Source organism: Panthera pardus, unplaced genomic scaffold, assembly GCF_024362965.1.
Source record: "Panthera pardus isolate Hobbes unplaced genomic scaffold, ASM2436296v1 HiC_scaffold_15, whole genome shotgun sequence".
Taxonomy (NCBI): Eukaryota; Metazoa; Chordata; class Mammalia; order Carnivora; family Felidae; genus Panthera; species Panthera pardus.
In genome coordinates this window covers 53,373,663-53,398,300 of record NW_026526710.1, presented here as the reverse complement: position 1 = coordinate 53,398,300, position 24,638 = coordinate 53,373,663, and positions in this window count along the sequence as shown.

Below are 24,638 nucleotides of genomic sequence, written 5' to 3'. Positions count from 1 at the left end.
TTTGTCACCCCAAAAGGAATACTTTCAAGAGCTGATTTCTTAGCTTAAAATAGTGACTAACTGGTCAGTCCCCAGAGGAGATCTGCCTGTGTTCAAAGTCTGATTCTACCACCTATTGTGTATATTTGGGCGAGTTATTTAACCTCTCTGTGCAAGTTTCTTTACCAGTAAAATGGCATACTAGTGCCCTCCTAGTGGAATTGCTGTGGGGATTAAATGAGATAATACATCCATGTGGACGACTTCCCATTTCCCCTCCAAATACCGCCTGCAATCCTTTACCTTGCTTGGTCTGCACCCCAAGAGACTGACCTACATCAACTATATTAATGGGATCCCTTCTCCTACGGCTTCTGATTGAGTCTAACCAAAGGCACACATGGGACAGAGATCTGAGGGATATTTATTATCCTGGCTCCCTCCCTTCAGGGTGACCTCAGGCTGGCTGTACCCCTCAACCAAAGGTCACAGCAGCTATCAAAATGCCCCCTCCACGCACCTCTCTTTTTCCAGGGCCTAGTGATTGCTCCCTACCTCTGCTCCTTCAGGTCAAGGGTGGTAAGTCCCTGACTGCTACACCCCATGGAATATGCACTATCCTGTGTGGTTTCCCTATATCCTCCTACCCTTCTGTAAATAGACCTTATAACTAGTTTCACTTTTTTCTTGCTAGAGCTTGTATAAAACTGGTCTGTAGCCAGCATTTGCTAATTGCTAGGTGTTAACAGCAGTGGAGTTTCTGCCCACAAAATGATTTGATTTGTAGACCCCTGTTGGTCCCATCCCTTTCTGGTCTGTTCTCTGGAGTAACAGCATTTATGGGGCATCTCCCTCACTTATTCTTCCCTCACAGGTATCTGTGGCCAGCCCTCCCCTCAACCTACTTCACCTTTTTCTCTGTGTCTTCCAGAAACACATTTGTATATCTTACTGGCTATCACAGATATTCAAATGCTTACAAAAACCTACACTGGAAAGTCCTCAAGGCCAGTTTCCTATGTAGCCAGACCGATCTACCCACAGCTGAAAGACAGCAAAGAGAATAGTCACTGAATAGGTCAAGCTGAGCCCCCACACACCATGAGCTGACCAAGAATGTCAAGCCAACAAGAAGTGACAGCCACAGGAGCAGTGACCTCACAGTAAGAGCACCTGCATCATGACCCCACACCTGCCCCTACAGAGAGGATAACCCACTGAACCCAAAGCCCACAGATTCATAAGACCAAAGATCATTTTACAGTGCACCATATCAGTCAGTACCCATTATTAAGCAGAAAATCACACTTATGTGTTGGGTCAGCAATCTATCCATTCAGGGAAAAATGGATTTTCTGAGAAAATGAAAATCATTAATTTACTCTCAAATTTTATTGGGAGAAATTTCTGTTGTATCTGAATACAGATGGGAGATAAAAGATGCTGGAGTACTCCATTCTTTCGTTTATTAATGAAGTAGGATACATAAAAGGCCCATTAAAATTACATAGAAGCCTCATAAGCATCTTTCATACCTTCTTACTCAGTCAAATTTCATGTCTTGAGAGCAGCATTTCTGTGAGAAGGTATTACCCAAATGCAGTGGCACCCAAAGTCACACATAAACATAGGTTGGTTATATTCACCCATCCATCCATTCATTCATTCATTACTTCAATAGCTATATGTTGAGCACTGAGACTGTGCCAGACATTACCCTAGTTACTAGGACCATAAATTAAGTTTCATGTTCTGAAGGTGCCTACAGTTTAAAGGGGAATTGGAAGTACAAATAGGCAATAAGGGGCAAAGAAGAGAGATCAGGTAAGAGACATGTAACTCAGACTTGGGACAAAAGCACCAGGGAAGGCTTCTAGATTGAGACCTAAAGGAAAAAAAGGATTTACCTGATGAAAAGGAGAGAGAGAAAGAGAGCAGAGTGTTCCATCTCAAAGAAGCAGCACCCCAAAGGCTCATGGAAGGTTTGCAGTAATTCAGTAAGACTAAAGTGTTTAAAGGGAACAGAAAGAAAGTAGAGAAGAAAGGAAATGTTCTAAGCAAACGATGGTAAGGAATGTGAATGACAGGTAAGAGAACATCTAGGCTGCTTAGAGAAGCTTTTCTAGAGGTGGTAAGTTTTGATCAGAAAGTTGAAAGTCATGGGCACCTGGGTGGCTCAGTCGGTTAGACATCCGACTTCAGCTCAGGTCGTGATCTCACAGTTCGTGAGTTTGAGCCCTGCGTCCAGCTCTGTACTGACAGCTCAGAGCCTAGAGCCTGCTTCAGATTCTGTGTCTCCCTCTCTCTCTCTGCCCCTCCCCCACTCATGCTCTGTCTCTCTCTCTCTCTCTCTTTCTCTCTCAAAAATAAATAAACATTAAAAAAATAAAAAAAAAAGAAAGTTGAAAGTCATGGTTCTACTGGATGCATTGTGGGGTGTAGAGGAGGTGGCTGTAGATACAGAGGTGCATTCACAGAAAATCACCTGTGCTACTGAGACCTAAAGCTCATTCATATACTCATCCATCCACTCTCTCTTCAAATTTTAAATGGCCCTCTAGTATGTGGGAACACTATGCCCAGCCCAACAGAGATCTAAGAGGAATCAGACATGATTCTATGCCGTTGCCTTATACTTAATCCCAAAGTCAAGCTTCACTGTCTTGAAAACTGTACTGGAATTGGAGGTGGGGGAAGGGTGCTGAGGCTTATAGGGAGCACTCAAAAGTCTGAAAGAGAATAAATTCCCCTCTATGACTTCAGAAACCATTACCTTGAGAAGAAAGAAGTGACACTTGCTGGTCCTCTCTAAAACTGTCTGACCTTTCCACTGACCACATAGATCATTATCATAAATTCAGCCAACCCTCCAGTTCCCTCCTGACCCTGAAGCTCCTGGCTGGTCATGTCCATCAGCTCACAAGGCAGAGAGCACATTCCTTGCTGTATGTGTAGGTCTGGTTAACAGGTCTGCAGTTATTTAATCATTCTGGACCTCAGTTGTGTGGGTCTCTAAAATGGAAATGGTAATATCCACCTTGTAAAGCTGTTTAAACCATAGCAAATCATACCTATTTATCAGTTAACTTTTTAAAGGAAAATGAAAACAATTGTACACTGAGTACCAAATGTTCTATATAAATTCTGGTGGATCAGTATTTGGTTGAGCAAAGTCAAGGGACAGTTTTGGGAGATGATGGTTCCTAGTCAGAACTTGAAAACAATCAGAGGAGTCTGTGTGGGTCATCTTAAGCATCACCTTGCATGGAGACAGAATCCTGCCAGGCATTAATTTATTCACTCCTTCAATAAATAAGAATCTTCCCTGTGCTTGCCTCTGCTGACCCCATTGCCTGGAATTCTGTTTCCTATCTGATCCTCCAAGGTTCTGCCAATATCATCCATCTTCCAGCACCAGAAACACCTACCCTGACCTTCCTTCACCTATTTGCCAGTCTTCGTAGGTAGTCATACTTTAGTGGTCACATGCTTCATAGTATACTGAGATTATTTACATATCTGATTCTTCCTGAAATGTAATATCTTTGAAATCAGAGACCAGGTCTCCTTTTGGTGTCTCTAGCAATATTAGATGCCAAATAAATGTCTATTGAACAAAATGTGTATCTTTCTTTGTAGTTTATAAAAGGCCTCCATGTTCACCACCTCAGAACAATCCTTGAAGTAGAGTGGAAAGACCCATATTTTAGCTCAACATAGAGTTAAACTTGGCACAGTGAAATGTTGTGTGAACTTCAGTTACTTCTCAAGAGCATGAATTCCCAAGTCTACATGGTGGGCAAATCACTGACCTTACACACTGGGAGATCTAAAGAATATAACACAGAGAAAGGTGACATATTTAATTAGAAAGTCAAAAATACAGCATTACAAATCTTTCAAAGGGTTTTATCAAGGCCCCATAGAAAAGGAGAAAAAGTGGAAATGTGAGTTAAAAATAAATAAATACACAAGAATCTAACTCTACCTCTGCCATTTACAAGCTGAATGATGTTTGAGAGAGAGAGAAAGAAATTGATCCAACTACTTAGAGTCTCTTTGCTCATCTGCAAAATGAGGACAGTGGTACCTCTTGGATTATTCCGAAAAAATAATTTTTAGATGTATGCTAAATATACCATTTTCAAGCAAATATGTGATAAACAGTAACCCACCCCCCTCCAACCCTCCCTTGGAGTTTAGGAAATGGGGTAGCATCATATTAGAAGAGACTTAGCAGGGGCTTTATGAAGTAGGTAACATCTAAAGTGGACTTCCATGGTTGTTCTAGCAGAGATGGGGACAAGATGTATAGTTCAAAGAATAGATATGTGAAAGTGACCTTATGTCTGTAGTAGATGTGTATCTAGGTACGTGGGTGCAACTGTGTGGGAATGTACTTGAGTATACATATATGTGTGTGCATGTATGTGTGTGTACGAGCAAGTATGCGTTTGTGTGTGTATGCATTTGTGTGTGTACAGCAGATAAATGGGAAATGAAATTGGAAACATGGAGTCAGAACTGGGAAGCCCCCACATGGACATGATTCACAGAGCAAGGGGTTCATTCTGTAGCATTTAGGGGGATGGAGCAAATTGCTAGGCAGGGAAGGTCACAAGCCTTGCAGAAAAGAAGGGCAGCATCAGCTTTATGGCCCACTGGAGGGAGGGCAGGTCAGCTCTGGGAAAGAGTGGGGCAGTGAGGGTCAGCTGGATGGAGGGATTCCACACAGGATGGGAAGGAAGGGCTAGTCACTGAAGGAGTGGAACAGAAAATACTTTTCAGATGGCTAGTTCATGAGGAAAGGAGGAGCTAATGCTGATTCCAAGCTGTGAGGCAGAGTCACTAAGGAAACATGGTGTCTCCCAAGGGGATATGGAAAGAGTCAGGGCCAAGTAGCCAACTAGCCTTTCTAGTTTGAGAGCAAGGGGCAGGAATCATTGTAAAGCTACATTTTAAAGTTCAAATTCCCATTAAAAAAAGAAAGAAAGAAATCCCCTCCTGGATATCCTGCCATATGAACCTTATTCCAGTATGTCTTCAAGGTTCCTTGATTCCTTGAAAGAACACTCATTTGAAGGCAAATACCAGGGGAGAGGTAACACCCTCTCTGTAGTTAACCAGTGGCCCAGGGAAGAGGCAATGCTCATTAGTCATCAGCCAGAAAACTCTCAGAGGACAGGCCCCCATAGTCGGGGATGAAAGAAAAGATGCAAGCAAAATGCTAAAATGCTTTGGGGGCAGCAGAGGAACACTTATGTGTCACAGGGCAATGAGAGACATTCCCATGAGATCCTAGGATTTAATATGGTTAGGGATGTTGAAAGCAGAGGCAGGGAGAAAGTGGCCATCACAGATTTTGCCAAGAGACAACCAGAGTGCATCAAAGACCAACAAAGGGCAATCTCCTTAGTCTTCAGCATATTCCAGAGTATGACTATAAACGTGATTATGGCTTTAGACTCCAGGCTGAGGTAGAGATGTGTTACCTTGCCCACTCAAAGTGAACTAGGCATGAGGTACCTTCACAAGGTAGTGCTGAGACTTCTTTGCCTCTTGCTCCTTCTCACCCTAACAAACAATGCAACACAAATGTGGTCACAGCTATACCTTCCCTAGAGGATGAAATGGATCCTTGAGCCTTCTGAGGCATAGGTCAAAAGCTGATAGCCTCAAGGCCAGCTTCCATGAACTCAGCTTTGGGTGCACCCCACTAAGTCCTTAGCTGAAAGCCTTGCAAAGTGAGCACCCAAGGGTCCCATATTAGTGACATCATCATCTTCCCCCTGATTTTTCTACATGTGATCATTTATTTCCTTCTAAAGCATATATAATTGTGGGCACTGGGGCCCAGTAAACCATACCCAGCTAAAAAGTAAACCCCACCACATGTGACAGAGAGGAGCAGGACATCATGAACAGGGCTCAGTCAATTTTACTACGCCATCACAAATATTGACTTCTATAAAATCACATAGTAGTGCCTCAGCACATACAAACCCACCTGATAAACAGCACCCACAGAAGAAGCATATTCTGGTTCTTCCTAAAAGTGAGTAACCCCAAAGTCATTAATTCTGGGTTCTGGAATGAATTACTGGAAGATTACTTATTTTGAAATTTTTGTTTATTTATACAGAGTGATATCCATCCATTCAATTGAATATTTATTTAACCGATATTACCAGTCAATAATAATTTTCATTAGTATATGCTCACTTCAGCATCAGGCATAAGTACAAAACAAATAAGGCACATTAAGGCTGCCTAGAATGGCAAACTCAGGAGGCTTGGAAAAACTTAAAACTTAAAAAACTTAAAACTCCAGAATTCCAACCTCCCCACTAAAATGCTAGGGCCTTTCTATAGCCCTTCCAAGCCAGCCTCAAATTTCAGCTTTAGCAATTCATGGCAGAGATGTGCATTTTTAGTAAAAGCCCAAGATGTTTTAAGATACATAGGATCCAAACAAGTTCTCCCCAAGTGCTCTGGGGAAAAACTTTAAATATATATATATATATATATATATATATATATATATATATATATACACACACACACATATACATACATACATATATATACACACACACACAAAATATGATATTATACACATATATACATATATACATACATATATACATACACATACATATATACATATGTACATATATATACATATGTACATACATATATATACATATACCTACGGGATATATATATATATATATATATATATATATATATATATATAAATGACACAGTCTCTCTCATCTCTTCCATGTGATGACAGCTAATATTCCCTATACCTTCTCTGGTCTCCTTAGTCTTGTCTATTTCATGTTAAATACATCCTTGTATTTCAACTTTACATGAGTGAAATATGTTTGAGGGGATAAGAATAAACCCACAAATCAGGCATACAAAGATGTATAGCAATAAACGATGACTACCAATCACAGTGAGACAACCAGGATCTATTGCTAGTAAGTGATCCTAAATTAGGAAAGGGATCCAAAGAGGCCCATGAAGCCCAAAAGCCTCATCAAACTCTGTGTTTGTAACTCTTACTCTTGGTTGGTCATCATTTCCAAGTATCTAGGACTGTACTAACTCGTCAAAACAATCTGTATCATGCTGTGGTTTGTTTTGTTTGTGTAACTATATATCCTGTCACACTGCTGCTATATAGGTCAAGAACAAGGAAAAGGGGCCAGGTTGATGGCAAATGCATTTGCTTGCTGCACTCATCCATCATCATTCTATGGCATGAACACTGCTTTACAATCAAACTTCACACAGAATACCTTCCCCTGATTTCTCAACCCAATACATAACCCATCCTAGTTAGGCTTTAATCATTTTCTGCTGAAGAGTTTTGTGTCCTTTGGTTAGTAACAAAAATTTCACATAAGACAGAGTGTCAAGTCTTTGTTAAAGAATCATGTTTTGTATGGAACCTTCTGAAGACTTTTCAGAGAAGCTGGTACTTTGATTTTGGCAGAAAGTCATGACAAATTCAGTAAGAACTGGCCATTTATATTGGGGAATACTGAGATGCGAATTTGTAAGAACAGTGAATTCATATTCTGGAGACACTTGCACATTGGAATGCTATGGAGAATGAGGAGTCCAAGAGTACTAACGTGAACATGCTGTTTAAGGAGGCCACGGAGGCCATGAGAAGGATATGTCTGCTTAGAAGGGAGGCCTGGAGGCAGAGGTTTTGACTGGGGCCTTTGGAAAACATGCAGATGTGCCATGATGAGGTCTGCCCTGGGCTAGTCCTAGTGAAAATGGGAAGAGAAACTAGGTAGATCCTAGAGACGAATCCTGTATAAAGTGTGAGAGAAAGGGACAGTCAGCCATAACCCTGAAGGTACAGATATGGAAGACTGGAAGCCTGGTCAACTGATACAATTATGTTTCCATTTGCTGAGGTCATGAAGAGTGTGTATGTAGAGAGGACATCCAGGGCATAAGGGAAACAAGAGCCATAGATCATCCATACTTGAACACTCCATTCATTTATTCAAAAAAGACCCATTTGTCACTCTAACTCTATCATACTGTATTGGCACAAACAAACAAAACAAAGAAGAAGACATTAAGAAGAACATAAGAAGACATAAGAAGAACACATTGCAGGGTTAAGTCTAGAGAGTGGAGTAGGGGGGCGCCTGGGTGGCTCAGTTGTTTGAGAGTCCAACTCTTGATTTCAGCTCAAGTTGTGATCCCAGGGTCCTGGGATCGAGCCCTGCATGGGGCTCTGTGCTGAGCATGGAGACTGCTTAAGATTCTCTCTCTCCTTCTGCCCCTCCCCTGCTCTCACGCTCTCTCTCTGTCTCTCTCTAAAATATAAATAAATAAATAAACAAATAAATAAGAGTAGGATATTCACAGATGTCTCAAAAACAAGGCAGTATATAACAGATATCACTGACTGTATTCCTTGTGCTGTACCTTTTAGTCCCATGACTTATACATTCCATACCTGGAAACCTGTACCTCCCACTCCCCTTCATCCATTCTGCCCATTCCCATCCTCCCTTCCCTCTGGCAACCATCAGTTTGTCCTCTGTATTTATAGGTCTGATTCTGCTTTTTGTTTGTTTGTTTATTAATTTGATTTTAGATTTCACATAAGAATAGAACATTGGGCAATAATATCTTTGACACTAGCCATAGCAACATTTTCCAGATATGTCTCCTAAGGCAAGGGAAAAGCAAAAGTAAACTACAGGGACTATCAAAATAAAAAGCTTTTGCACAGCAAAGGAAACCATCAACAAAACAAAAAGGCAACCTATTGAATGGGAGGAAACATTTGCAAATGATATAGCTGATAAGTGGAGAATATCCAAAATATATAAAGAACTTATACAATTCAACACCACAAAAACAAAAAAAAAATTGATTAAACAACAGGCAGAGAACCTGAAGAGACATTTTCCTAAAGAAGACATACAGATGTCCAACAGAAACATGAAAAGACGCTCATATCACTAATCATGAAAACCACAATGAAGTATCACCTTGCAACACAAAATATTTTTAAAGTAAGACCTCAATATACATTTGTACTGAAATGCAAGATGGATAAATGAAAAGATACAGACCAAATTCACCTAAAGGGACAGAAACTTCCACTTGGACTTTTAAACCAGCTTTGGCTTGGTTGGATCTATAGTCACAAGGACACATTTGAGTAATCCAACAATTACTGTAATCGTGAAAGGCATGTGAAGGTGTGTGACCATCAGATAAACCATCTAGGGTTACAGGAGTCAGTCCTTCCCTGTGCTGGCCTGCAGCTCCCTCTGGGCATGTCTTATCTTCCTGTACCACATGCTGTTCTGGGTTTTATGTATGAACTTTAGGGGGAAAGGCATCCGACTGTGCAGAAGAAATGAAAGATTTTTCTCTTTCCTTGTTGTTTTGTTTTGTTTTGTTTTGTTTGCCTTTTGCTCTTTATCCTTCTTGAGGGGCATAATGCATTGGAGAGTTATCAAGAATTCACAAATGAAGGGATGGCAATAACACAGAGGGGACATCCAGAGCAGCCCTAAGGTTCCTACCTTGCCCACAAGGAGGGTCTGGCAGCTTCAGGTCCTTAGGACAAGCAGGAAGGGAACCAGAACAAGACCCAGAGAAGGGAAGGAGGGGGGTGCTTCAGGGCAAGGGCAGGAGTCCAGGGGCAGAGAGCACCGGTAATGAACGGTGATGAACGAGGAGTGCTGAGGAATCAGGTCCCAGGAACACGTTTGTCCTTCCCATCTGATGGGGCTGTAATTACAGGGGGACTGAGCTGATGAAGCACGGAGGACCTTTTCCGCTTACGTTCGCATCTTCCCTCCATAATCATCTTTGAGAAAAATGTTAACTTGGAGTTGGATAAATGGCTCGGAAACTTAGATCATGGGCTCAGAGGGTGTGCAGTCCCTGCAACTGGGCTGAGTTTATACAGAACCATGTGTTTCACTGTCAGAAGACCCATCTTGCCTGTATGTGCATCTCTCCAGGTACTGGGGCAGACTGCTGAGATAAAAGACATCAATCTGAAATATGTCCCCCTGGGTCGCATTTTGAAAGGGCTCTCTTCCAGACACAGATGGGGAAAATGGAGGCTACTTAGAAAAAAAGCATGGCTCCTCCTCACAGTTTTGGGAAAAACAAATCCTACCCCATGAAGAGGTCAAGATAGTAAAGAGTGAGGCTCAGCCTCTCGGTTGGGCGGGGGGGGGGGGGGTTGTGTCACAAATCTTGGAGGTCAGGGGGTCTTGGAGAAGTAGAGAAAAGTTTTCTGGAATAGGTAGGATGTCGTCATGGCCCTGGAAACTAAAAGGGAAGACACGGAAAACATGGAGGCAGGCCTTCTAGGTAGCATCATGAGAGACTAAACAGAGGCACACAAGTTGAAGTGAGCTTGGTGAGTGAAGGGGGTGCTGAAAAAATTCTTTTGACAACCTCTCTTTTTTGAGACCCCCCTCAAATACATTCCCTTTTCCCATGCATATATTCTTATTATCCCAGTGTCTTCTATTTCCTCTGAACTCTGGGAACACGTTGCTTTCATGCCTTGCAAGACATGCAACATATATTGTCTTATGCTGAGGCTATTTACCCACCTGATCTAAATTTCTTACTAGACTCTAAGCTGCATTATGTCCCTAATATGTACCTCTCCAAGGTTAGAAATTTAGTACAGGTTAGTTGGACTTATTAACTTATTAATGAGTGATAGTGGGTATATTTGGCTGGCCTGATAGGGACAGGTCCGATGGCCCTTGGTAATCTGATTTAAGTGCAGGAACTTGGAAACCTGGAAATCTGAAGAGAGCCAAATGATGCTTATCACCACGGTGCCTTGCTGCTCAGTGCAATCTCCCATATGGTGAGTCTCTTCCTTTTCTCTCTGTCTTTTGTAGTTTGGGATCTGGGACCTACTTTCTTACTGGTTCACTGGAAATCTCTGTCTGCAAGCTCCTCCCAGCATGCACCCCAAGCACACACAGATAGATAATTATTTGGAGAGAAGTTGTAAAAACTGAAGTTATGCTCTGGCAGTAGCTTCAACATGACTATCTGTTTCAACAAATGGAGAGCTTAAATAACAGTATAGGACAGACACCTTATGATCCCAATGTAGAAGGAATCATTTGAATAAAATTCATGATATATTTTTTACTTATTTCCCTTTGACAGAATTTTTTTTTCACTCATATCAGTCGGTCTGAGTTCTGCTCATTACCCACCTTTACATTGTTTGGTTCCAGGATGACCTCCAGGGACTAAATCACCCAGGCTCTTTAGCACTCTGACTTCTGAGGCCCAATAGGAGGTAAGCAGGGAGAGAAGGGAGCAGTCAAGGCATTGCTTACTCAGCCCCCTCCCCGCAGATCTACAGGTTGGCAGTAGTTGTGTTATCAACCAAAAGTTCCCCTTCTGCAGCTACCAGTCTCTCTGGATCCAACAACCGCTTTGTTCCTTTAGGCCTTGAGCTGCTAACACTGGTCATGCCCACTGCTCTTGCCAGCTCTGGGAACTTCAACACTTTCTGATTTCCCTTAAAGCTGCCAACCCCCCTTCACCCCATTCGAGTACTTCCTATCCCTCTTTTCCTGCAATGACCCTGACCCAAGAAAGGTTCTGTGAAAAAAAGATGTTCACTTTTCTATTTATATACTGAGCCAGGATCAGCCTGATCTTTGTAATAGCACCGAACAATGCTGGGATATTTGGGCTAGCTGGAGACTTGCTTCTATAGATCTGCTCAGAACCTGAAGCCTCCATTTTGACTAATCAAATAAAATCATGAAAAGCCACATCAATAAGTTTATGATGAGCACAGTGGAAAATCTCAGAGGAAGTAAACTCCTAGGCTCTGCCCTCGGCATGTTGTGGAATGAAGCCTCTTCTGAGCGTTGTCCCCTGGTCCGTGTACTTATCTTGGAGCTAATGAGAATTTCAGGAAGGAAGGTTTATGCTGAATCCATGAGAGATTTTCTCACTTACTTCTTTCTGGTTTTTTGAAACAGGGAAAGGGAAGACACATGTAAAAAGTGATTCCAGGTCATATATCATCAAGTTTCATATATTCACAGTGGTAAATACAGACTATAGAAGTAGCTTTGTGTTTAGTTGCTGCCTGCTAGGGAGGTGGTGTCGCTACACAGTGTCCAGATAGTCCTTTTGTGGCAGTGTCAAGGTCAAGGAGGCTCCTTAAGGAAGAAGCAGACTATGGTGTATGCAACTCACCAGATGGTTGAGGCCTCCTGTTCCCGGATTTGGGGGACGGTCTCTAGGGGTCCTATTACCTTCCTCATTCTGAACACTCCTCTGCCAAAATAAGACTCTCACCCTGAGTGGCCCTCAGTTTTCATGCTATGCAAGCTCACTCTTCATTGATTAATTAAATGGGCACACTATTCAATGTTTGTGCAGTTGTCAAAATGGCTTTTAAGTTTGTTCTTGTCAGGGCTAGATGCCACAGCCTATAGGCTCCCCAGGGGCAGACATCACGCATTTTCTGTTACCTTATATAAACCCAAAGTAGAGAGAGAGGTGGGGTTAAGAAATAGTGAGTTTTTTTAAGCACTATGCAAATTCAGATTATTAACACCATCATTATTAACAGATAATGATGATGGTAATGGCAATGATGGTGATTATAATAATCCCTCAGAAAACATTCCTCCTTTCCTCTCTTTAGAATGTACAGGCTGACCGGCTCGGTGGTTGACTGCAAAACATACACTTAAGGAATCCTGGGTAAAAGCTTTCTTGATTTCCCTGAGCTTCTGGTAAAGTGCACAAAAGGCACGTGTGTATGGGGGTGGGGGGCACGCTCATGTGTATGTATACCTGTGTGCATGCAGGCACGTAGACTGCCTTCTGTCTCCAACAAGAAATGACTCCAAGGTAAAACACTGGGGGGTTTTGCCGGCTGCAAGCCCCTGGGGTGTAGCCATAGCTGTAAGGGCTGTGGGTTTGGGGGAAAACGGTCTACAGTGTGGGGGATGTTCCTGCATTGGAGGGGGAGCATTTCTTCAGGCCATTGTGGACCAATAAACAGTTCAATTTTTTCATTGTTCTAATTAATTTAATTAAGTTAACTTCCAAGGTGTGTTAAGAAGCAATGCCTTGGGTGATTAACTGTTCCCATATCAAGGTGTTTTCACAAACACATTTACCCTGATTAGTGTACACATTATTATGTAATTAAATACCTCACACAGAGGAATTTATTAGTGCCTCCTTGTCTCCTAACAAATAAAGCAGCCCTCAGAATCTCTTAGAAAAGATGATTCCAGTTTCCAGAAAAAAGGGACAGACAGATGTGGAGATACGCCAAGATCTAGCCGGAGCGGGAAGGACCCTGTGACTCCTCCCAGAGGTTTGCAGCCAGATGCACTCCTGCGCCAGTTGTCTTTCCTCTCCTCCCCATTTGGTCCCAGGAAGTCCACATCACCTACCAGTAAGGCTCCTTCTCCCTCTTCTCCCCTTACAAAGAGGGAGAAAGAAAGAGGACTCTCCCCTTCATCTGTGCACATCCCTCTGAGCTGGCCTACAGAAAACTTGTGAAATTCAGAGTTTCCTTATAACTTCTTCCACCTCCACCTTCTATTCCATCTGCAAACTGCTAGGCCAGTTTTTGTGGGGCCCATGCCCAATTGCTTGGAAGGAGAAGTACTGCGTCTTGGTCCAATCAGGCTGCTATATAAAACACTGACTGGGTGACTTACAGACAACAGTTTATTTCTTACCATTCTGGAGCCTGATAAATCCAAGATCAAGGTTCTGGCAGATTCGGTGTCTGGTGAGGGCCTGTTGCTTTGTCCTCATATGGTGGAAGGATGCTCTCTGGGGTCTCTTTTATAAAGGCACTGATCTCACTCATGAGGGCTCCACCCTCATAATGTAATCAACTTCCAAAGGCCCCATCTCAAATACCATCCCATTAGGGATCAGGTTTCAACATATGAACTCTGGGAGGACACAAACATTTGGTCTAGAGCAGGCTTACAGTCTGAGATATTGAAGTAAGTGAGTGCCAAATATTAGGTTCTAAGACAAGTTAGAAAAGTAGTTCCTTCTGGACAGGGCACTTTCTCAAGGCTTTCCATCATGGCCACCAACTTTATTATTTGCATGGTCAACCAGACAAATCCAAATTATACCCTAATAACTGCAATTTTAATCCCCTACACGTACTGACCACATCTGCCCCTGGGCTTATCTAGTCCTACAACTCCATGTGGTAGGTGTTATTGTCAATATTATTTACCAGATGAGGAAATTGAAGCATAAAGTGATTAGTAACATGTTTAAGATCACACAGCTCAGAAGTGGCAGAGTAGTGGAAACAACCCAGGACCATTGGACATGAAAACCCCAGGCCCTGGCCTCTGTGCTCAACCACCTGCCCCATCCTCAGGGGAGACAGCAGAAACCTGAAAGTAGAATCCTGATGTTCAGGTCTAGGGGCCTGAGGTCCATGCCTTTGATACAAAAAGCCAGACACATTTCTTTGCTCACCTGCCCCTTTTGATGCTACGAGGCCCAGGCAACTTAGCCACCTCAGAGAGGATAAATTAAGTGACATTTCTGGGGAATGTAGAAAATACTACTGAAGGCCAAGTGAATCAATGCTGAACGCAGAACAAAACAGTTCCCACCACTGGGATCAGACTGTTCAGGTTGGTGGCAGGGAGAGAGAATTATGTGAGCCGGGGGCCAGCTCCTGAGGGAGCTGAGATTGATTCTGTATGATTGATGACTCGGGGACAGAATGCCAAGTCATCAATTGCCTCGGCTCATGCCACGGACGGCATCAAGATCACTTTTCCCTGGTGCCCAGTCTGAAAGATTTCTCTTCTGTTTGTTTGTTTGGCCTGGGGCGGCCGCCTGCCGGGCTCAGCTGTGTAACTTTACCAAGGCCTTCTGAGAAAAGACAGGTGACAACATCTGGCAGGAGGGCACAGGACTTGAAGGAGAAGCAGCAGAACTGAAGTGGGGGTAGAGTGTGTGTGTGTGTGTGTGTGTGTGTGTGTGTGTGTGTGACACAGAGAAAGAGAGAGAGAGACAGGTGGCAACAGTCCTACCTTAGGAATCCTGAATTCCAGTTCCACATGTGCCAGTGTGTAATATTTGACTAACTGAGGTATTTTCTCTATGACCCAGTATCTTCATATAATGAATCAGAACAATTAAGCTATTTATTCTGTCTCATCAGGATATTAGAAAAATATTTTTACTCCTCTCCAAAATTTACTCATGATTGCCTTATGGTTTAACATTTTTTAACATATTTTTCATTGACCTTTATCACACTTTATCAGGAAAATTCATAGTTTGGCTTACACAGCCTTAAACTTGATTGCACACTCTTGGATAGCCCACTATGTGTCCCTCTATGAAAGTACTACCCCTCAATTAATCTGGATGCTTCCTGAAGTTAGAGACCACAGCTTTCCTAGATCTTCTATAAGCCTGGAGGTGAGCCAACAACATGCTCCATAACTATTTCTACTGGCCAATTTCATATACATATAAATAAATAAATAACCTGTATAGCCTATGTAACATATGAATCACATGAACCTATATAAATGGTATTGGGAAGGTTACAGCTTGGACAAGACTGAAGATACTAAAAATTTCTCCAAAAACACCAATTTTAATTTGTGATTTTAAACACAATAAGGGAGAGATAAGTCCATTGCTTTGGTAAGATAATATCAGGTTAAGAGTAGTGAATTCTCACTCCCTAACTTTCTATTTTGTTCTGTTTCCTCTGACAATGTTAACAAACTTTAACTTGAAAGGCAGAATAATGTAACTAAGAAGGAATTAAATCCCAATATAAGTAAAAGGATGGTGGTAAAGCACATAACCACTTCTTAAAATTTCCTATGTCTAAGATGGGTAATTCACATATATAGTAAAATAATTGTAAAAAGAAAAAAAAAGAAAAAAGAAAATTAGAGAGGAGAAATGATAAACATCTATAAACCACCATTCGTGTGGAACACGATTAGTTACTAGTCATATTTCTCTATCACTCCATCGTTCCATGTGCATCTGTGTGTGCTTATGTGTGTGCATTAATTAGAATTTTAATATTTAGCCTTTTCAAATTATTTCAATTATTTGGACTCAGAAACTCTACCCTAGAATTGAGAAAGCAATTGGGATATCTTATATAAGAAAGTGATCACAGAGATCCTTTAGGAGTTAACTGAAAGCAAAGTAAAAATAGTCTCATTTCTTCTTAGATAAAACATACCTTAATTTTTAAGTGATTTAACAAAATAGCTCAAGATTTTCTTGAAAGTAGGATAGAGAAATATGGGATGGCATATTGTCCAGGGATGCAGGAAGTGGATTCATGGTTGCAGGTGTTGATCATACACACAGGTTGTTGGAGGTGAGCCATAAAGGCTCTTTTCAACCTAATCACTCAATCATTCATCCGTCCATTACTCTAACATTACTCTTACTGAGGGCCTGCCCTGTACCCAACACTGCACAAAGGGCCCAGGATGTGGCAACCAAAGAGAAGCCACAGAAAGTGAGCATCTGCCTGAAATGAGTCCATAGAGGCAGTGAACAGGCTGAGTAACAAAACCCTAAACTGAAAACACTGACTGACAATTAACCATACTAAGATCAGCAGGGAAAAATATAAAGAAATCTGTATTAAGTTAGGGTTCTCCAGAGAAAAAAGAAACTATAGAGATAGATTTGACATCAAAAGATATTGGCTCATGTCCCACAAGCAGTTGATGATAAGCTGGAGACCCAGGAATACCAGTGGTGTTGTTTGAAGGTCTGAGAGCTGATGGTTTAGATTCCAGTCTGGATCTGAAGGCCTGAGAATGAGGAATGCCAAGGATAGGGAAAAATGGATGCCTCTACTCAAGCATTCAAGCAGAGTTAATTCAACCTTCCATTTTGGTCCATTTAGGCCTTCAACTAGGCCTTCAACGGATTGGATGATGCCCATCCACATTGAGGAGGGGAATCTACTCAGGACATCAATTCAAATGTTAATCTCTTTCAGAAAGGCTGTCACAGACATACCCAGAAACAATGTTTAAACAAATATTTGGGTACTTCATGGCCCAGTCAAGTTGACACAAAATTAAGCATCACAGCTTCCATCTAAGTTTTAGAAAAAACACTCCCTTGGTTGCAAATGGCAAGATTTCATTCTTTTTGGTTGCTGAGTAATACTCCATTGTATATATATATACCACATTTTCTTTATCCATTCATCCATCGATGGACATTTGGGCTCTTTTCATACTTTTGCAACTACGTGGATGGAACTGGAGGGTATTATGCTAAGTGAAATTAGTCAGAGAAAGACAAAATCACATGACTTCACTCATATGAAGACTTTAAGAGACAAAACAGATGAACATAAGGGAAGGGAAACAAAAATAATATAAAAACAGGGAGGGGGACAAAACAGAAGAGACTCATAAATATGGAGAACAAACTGAGGGTTACTGGAGGGGTTGTGGGAGGGGGGATGAGCTAAATGGGAAAGGGTCATTAAGGAATCAACTCCTGAAATCATTGTTGCACTATATGCTAATTTGGAAATAAATTTTAAAAAATAAAAAATAAAATTAAAATAAATAAATAAGCAAACAAACAAATAGATAAATAAATAAATAAAACCACTCCCTTGGGAACTAGATTGAACAAAACTGATTTAAGAACCATTCACATAAGGAAAAGATTGGAAAATTTTGATTAAGGACAACCCTAACAACAGGTAGGTACAGATGCTAGAGAAGCTAATGTAGTCCCAGTCTAGCAAAGTACAACTATTTTGTCTGCCCCAGCAGAGGAATAGTCCAATGTTCCTTGCACTCAGCATTGTCATGCTCACTTCTGGGCTTGGAACTTAAGCAGGGACAGTGACAACCCAAGATAAGTTCATTCATAGGTGAGGCCAGAGATGTGAGAGACTTGGAAGACTCGGCATGGGAGAAAATAAAAGAAACTTTCAACTGGAATGTTTAACTAGATGTTTAACTAGAATAGAAAAGCCACATGTGATGGAGTAGTATAGCAGAGGGGGACATGATAGATATTTCCCCTTTAAACTTCTTGGTAGACTGTTTTGGGAAGAGTGGTAGATCAATCCTGCATAGCTCCCAGGATAAAGGCTGAAAATTACTGAAGTACAGACAGTTTTAAGTCATTGTAAGGAAGAACTTTCCCATTAACCAGAATGCTCCATCAATGGACTGGTCTTGTGAGCTAGTAACTTCCATTCCACCAAGAGTGCATGCAAAGTCAGAGTCACTATGTGTCAGGACACTGCTCAGTGCTGGTTAGGGTTTAGAGCACATGCCCCAAGGGGCCTTTCTGTTAGAGGTTCCATGATTCTCTGCTGAAATGTGGCTGCATAGAAAGGACCAGCAACAGAAATGTCCATTTTTCACATCTTTCTTTCCAAACCCCATACTATCCCACTGGCTCAAGTATGCCTGAAAAACCCTGTTCTCAGTTATCCAATAACTACAAAAGAGCACATGTTTGCTTCAGTCTCTAGGGAATCACCCACAGGGCTATTAACACATTCGATGGGATTAAAACCTAAATTTATAAGCCCAACTCTCACCAGTGGTATGTCAATCATCAGACACAGGTGGGCAGGGTAATATGTTCCCCGGGGCAGCGTGGACTGCCTAAGATCCCTCGCATGGTGCTACCCAGGCTGTGCTTATGATTAAGCTGGCCATGGCAGGAATGCAATTTGTGTTATCAAATCACTTCCTGCAGTGACATTCCACCTCTTCCACAGGCTTTCCAGGACTGCTCTGAACACTGAGGCCCCCTCCCTCTCCTGAAGCCCAGGCCTGTAGTCCCCATCTAGTCTTTGATGATGAATTCAGTTGAGGAAGAAACAACATCTGTTTTAGAGCAGTGGCAGATCCAAATGTGTTAGAGACACTGGGTTTGAAGACCTAAAACCATGGGGTGTTACAATGGAAGGGACAGATGGGCAAAACCATTTCTTCAAATGAAATTTTACCAGAAAGCATAAATTTATCAAACAGATAAAAGCACATCTGCTGTGTCTGAAGCAGTGATTAGGGGTGAAGGAGGCTGGAGCCCCATGCACTTACCCTCTACATCTTGCCCCTCTCCTTCAGGTGGCTCCTAAGAAGGCTCTGCAGAGCCTAGTTTGAAAACCAATGAGGGTCACTTTACATATGGAGAAACTGAGGCAAAGGGCCCAGGAAAGAAAAGTGATTTCACCAAGTTAACAGCTAATTAGCAATATCCATAGAGTTTGTTCTCTTGGCAACCACAGTGGTCATGTTCTATGCATGATTACATGGCTAAATTAAGAAGACAGGAAAGACATATATCCCCAGCCAATCACTTTCCTTCTTAATATGGCTTTATTAATTAGATCTGAGATTAGTTACATATCTTTCCTCCAAAGAACATGGTGGTGAAAATGGGGGAAAAATTAGTAAGGGAAGAGATGAGAGAAAATTCTGCCTTGGCAACACAAAAACATATTTTTTGCAAATTTGCTTCCAGGCATGAATTTGGCTTTTTTTTTTTTTTTTCAATGGAATGTCAGCATTTTTTAGTCTCAAGAACAGCTTTCTCAGCAAAATAATAGTTCTTGGTCCATGGAAGTTGACCTCTGTTTTTGCAAAACAGAAGTTTGAATCTCAATGAAAAATGGAATGTCTACACCTTCTCCTCCCTCTTTTCTGGAATTCATGAGTCTGAATGGGCTCATTGCCTAACTTTGTAAGACAGGGGGCTACATCCAGAGAGACATTTAAGAGAAGCAGGGAGAGGGTTTCCTCTGCAGAACTAAATTGTTCACTACAGTGGATATCCGCCAAAATGTTTTGTGTGACCCACAGAGGCCAGTCACCTAATGGGATCCCTGGGGGACAGGTGGGCAAACCTCTTCCCTTTGGATCTTACCTCACTGCTGCCCAGCTCATGAGACCACTGCCAGGCATCCTAAGGTCCTAGCTGTGGAAGGCACTATTTTTATCTGTACTTTCAAACTTACCCCATCTCTTTTTATTTTATGAACTATCTTCACAATAGACGCTCAGTTCCCTAAAGAAGGAAAACTTCTGCATATTCCATGTGATTGAGCAGAGCTGAGAACATAGGTAGCATTCAGTGAACACTGCATAAATAATTGAAATTTAATTGAAGTCAAAGACACCATGCAATCACCACCATACTTCCTAATTCTCATCCCTGTCTTCCTCTCCTTTCTCCTCCAAAGAGTGGGTGACCTTGAGCAAATTACTTACCTTCTATGAGCTTTAATTTCTCCATCAGCAAATAGGAATACACATACTTTCCTTTTTTTAAGGTTGAGATAAGCATACATTTATTATTTTTCTTTTTTAAAATATAATTTATTGTCAAATTGGCTAACATACAATGTGTATGGTGCGCTCTTGGTTTTGGGGGTAGATTGCCGTGGTTCATTACTTTCATCATAGGCTCTTGCAGTTGTCTTCTTGCTTTCCTTCTTCCTGCTTCAGCTTTTCTCCTGTATCTTTTTACAGTCCTCTTCAGCACACATACACAGAAATGTCTGTACTTGGGTGGTTAAGTGAGTGAATAGTTGTCTACCTAGAGGTACTTGCCAAAAGTGACACCCTCTCAGCCCTTGCTTTATCTTCCCAGAGGTGTACTGTTGACGTAGACTTACGAGCTGCCAAGACTTAGAAGCTGGTGCTAAGTGTTAGGAGAGGATACTTAGAGATCAGAGATGCCTTAATAATTGTGGAATCCAGGGACCATTTGAAGATGTCAACTAAGGGGAGCAAGCAGGGAACTGGAACCCCCCAAGCTATGCACTCAAATCAAAAGGGTTTAGGATAATGGTAGATCAGGCTCTCTGAAGGCCTGCCAAACCCAGTGATAGACACACAGATATCAGAGGAAAGAGTGGAATTGCCCTAATCATTCTTCAATAACCAAGGAAACATTCACAGCCAAGGAGATGCAAAGTCCTGAGTAAGCACCTGTGGCCATCTTTTGGACCTGCCCAGCAACCTTCAGGCTATTGCCTAAAGACAAGGTGGGTCATCTTTACCCAGGGTCAGCCAATTAGGGCCCCTTAGCAGCCTAATTATGTCAGCCTGGGGCTTGTTTTTTGTTATTTTTAAAACAACTTTTTCTCTGAGCCCAGCACAGTGTTAAGTGCTTCATGTGGATCATCGCAATAACCTTATGAGGGATATTCTATTATTATGTCCCTATAATCATTCCCTTGTAAAGGAAATTAAAGCAAAGAGAAATTACATAAATCAACACATGGTGTGTGCTATGTACCCTAGGCCAGGCTGATGGGAGTTCTTTCCTACAGTTTTTCAAGACTTGATCAAGGAAAGAAAAGATTCATGGGCTGCACTGCCTGATGCAAAGGTGCCATTCGAGGTCATCTGTGTCCTTCTGTTCCTTTCCAGTAGTGAGGCTAGCAGGATAGAAGTTGGGATCTGCCTGCAGTCATAATTCTTGCCTTAGGAGAAGGCTGGTTTGGCCATCACCCAAATAACAGAAAGGAGATGGACAGCCCGGATGGAGTCTGATCCTGAGTCCACCCATCCTCAAAGCTGGCTCCATTCCAGGCCTGCCTTCCTCATGGTTTGGTGATGTGAGCCAAAAGAGGCAGGAGCCCCCATACATACATTTTATTTTTGACTGAAGCTGGTGTTAAGTGGTTTTCTGGTATTTGTGACCAAAGAGTCCAGATGAATTCAGTAATTCAGACAGCTGTCTTTAACCCCCTCACCTAGTGACATGCAATCTTGATGGAGAAAAACTTGAAGGTCTATATACCCTGGAACCTGAATAAAACAGACTTGGGGTAGAGGAGGAAATGGGAATGAACAAAAGACAATGGGGAGGGAACCACAGAGGGCAGAGGCTCTGACTATCAGGAAGAGAGCAGAGGGCCAGGAAGAGCCTTGTCTTGCAGATGGTCCTGTTCATTCTGACAGACTTCTCCTCACACCCACACATACCACTCCAGGCTGGCCCACAGCCCTCATAGCGCCCTGGAGGGCCATCCCCATGGCCACTCCCACACACATACCTGAAATACCCACAGAGTGTTTTGGGCCAAAGACCTACTATCCCTTTAAATGTTTAAGGAAACTTCCAGGTCATGTAAAATGAGCTCACTCAAAGCGAGCATTCCTCCTTTAGCTTCTGTGATAAAGGGTCATTTAGTACCTGCCTGGCAACCCACAGGGACAGCAAGATCATTCATTTGTGAAAAAGCACCAACAAGGGCTGGGTTGTCTGGTTGTTTAAATGTCCCTTCACTGTTTTTTCTTTTTAAAATTCTTGTAACTTATTCACTCACCACGTTTTTATCTAAATTGTCATATATTTTTGAGAAAATTTTTATTGGCATTCTTACCATACAGATTTAATAGATATTAATATTTTGACATATTTGCCTCAGATGGTTTTTTTCCTGAGAAAGTAGATGGTTACAGATACTATTCAAGTTCTCTTTATACCTCCCTCCAATCTCATTCACTTGAATGGACCCCCAGACATAACCATATCACTCTCTCCCTATGACTTTACTTTTACTACGTGCGCATAGCTGTAAAAGCACATACATTATTTGCACCTTTTCATATGCATGTACTGTATTCTTTATACAGTATTAAGGTTTTCAGATTGTCATATGGATGCAGGCCACCCAGTCCATTCATTGTAATACACCTGTACTAGGTGACTCTACAAATTTATCACCTCTCATATTGATAGACATATACATTGTTTCCAATGTTTTGCTACCACAAAATATACTGAAAAAGACACCTTGTAGATACCTACTTCTACATCTGGGTCTGAGTTTTTCTAAAGTATACACTGAGAATGTTGAGGGTATTAACATTTTTTACTTTAGTGCCCATTGCTAAATTGCTCTCTGAAATTTTTGTTACCTATTTATTCCCTATCAACAATGTATAAAAATCCATGCCCTCCAAATCTTCACCAAGACTTGGAATCATCAACCTTCTGACTGATGTTTGTGAAGAAGAATTTGTTTTAAGATGCTTATTATTAATCACTGATGCATTTGAGCTCCTGTTCAGATGTATACTAGCTGTATTTCCTTTTGTGTGGATTGTTTGATCATTTCCTTAGCTTATTTTCCCTGTTAAACCGTTTATCTTTTCTTACTGATTCTTCAAACTTCTTTATACATTCTGGTTGCCATTCCTTTGTTAATTAAAGCTGTTGCATGCATCTTCCCATGTGTGGCTTGCCGTTGAACTTTGTATATGCTGTTGTCAGTCATATGAAAGATTTAATATTGAATGTGGGAAAAAAATACGATTTATTGCCTTATGATTTCTACTTTATATTCCTTATTTAGAAATTATTACCTACTCCTGATCATAATGATATACTTCTATATTCTCCTCTATAAGTGTTAAAGTTTGCTTCCCACATTATATCTGTGATCCACATGACTTTTTTCTTTCTTCGTGGTATGAAATTGGGATCCAGTTTATTTTCCACATAGAAAACCAATTGTAGCAGTACAATTTTTTTTATATCAACGCCTCTTGAAAACTTTCCATCCTTAACTTCTCTGTCCAAATTGTTGAATATACACCAACCAAAATTCTATTTACACCATTCCTGAAAAAAATACCCTTGACAAGGCTACAGGTGACTTCCACTTCCCTAAATACAATGAATACAATAGTTAATGCTCTGTCTTCATCCTACCTGACCCATCAGCAACATGGGACGCACCACCCCCACCTCCTTGAAGCACTTTATTTTAATGGATTGCCTATGGGTTTCCTCCCACCTCACTTAATAATTTGTCTCTTTTTTTCTGGTTTCTCCTGAATTCTCATATGGCCTAGTAAGGTGTTGGGTTGCTTTCTTTATCTATTTATTACCATTCTGGTGGTGATTTCCTTCAGTCTCACAGCCTAATGGTGCCTCAATGCGGGTGCTTTTCTAATTCTATCCCTACTCTATACCTCTACACCAAATTCCAATGTATGTTCGCATACATCCAACAACCTACCTGACATCGTCACTTTGATACTAAAAAGGCATTTCAAAGTTAACAGTATATACCTAAAATCCTGATATTTCCCCAATCCCCCAGCATGTGCTTCTCCCACAATTTCCCCCAACTCAGTCAATGGGAACACCATCCTTTTTATTGTTCAAGCCACAAATCTTGGGATCATCTTTGTCTGTTGTCTTTCACTCACTCCTGAATAATCAGAGAATCCAGTTGATTTTACCTTCAAAGTATATCCAGACTATCAGTACAGTTGACCAACCCATCAACCACATGGGTTTGAACTTATACATGGATATTTTTTGGATGAATACAGTACTGTAAATGTATTTTCTCTTCCTTACAGTTTTCTTAATAACACTTTCTTTTCCTACCTTAATTACTGTAAGAATATAGTATTTAATATAAGTAACATATAAAATATATGTTAATGGACTGTTTATGTTATTGGTAAGGCTTCTAGTCAACAGTAAGCTATTGTTAGTTTGGGGAGTCAAAAGTTATACATGGGTTTTTGACCGTGCGGGGCAGGTGGGGTGGAGTTAGTTTCCCCAACACTCCT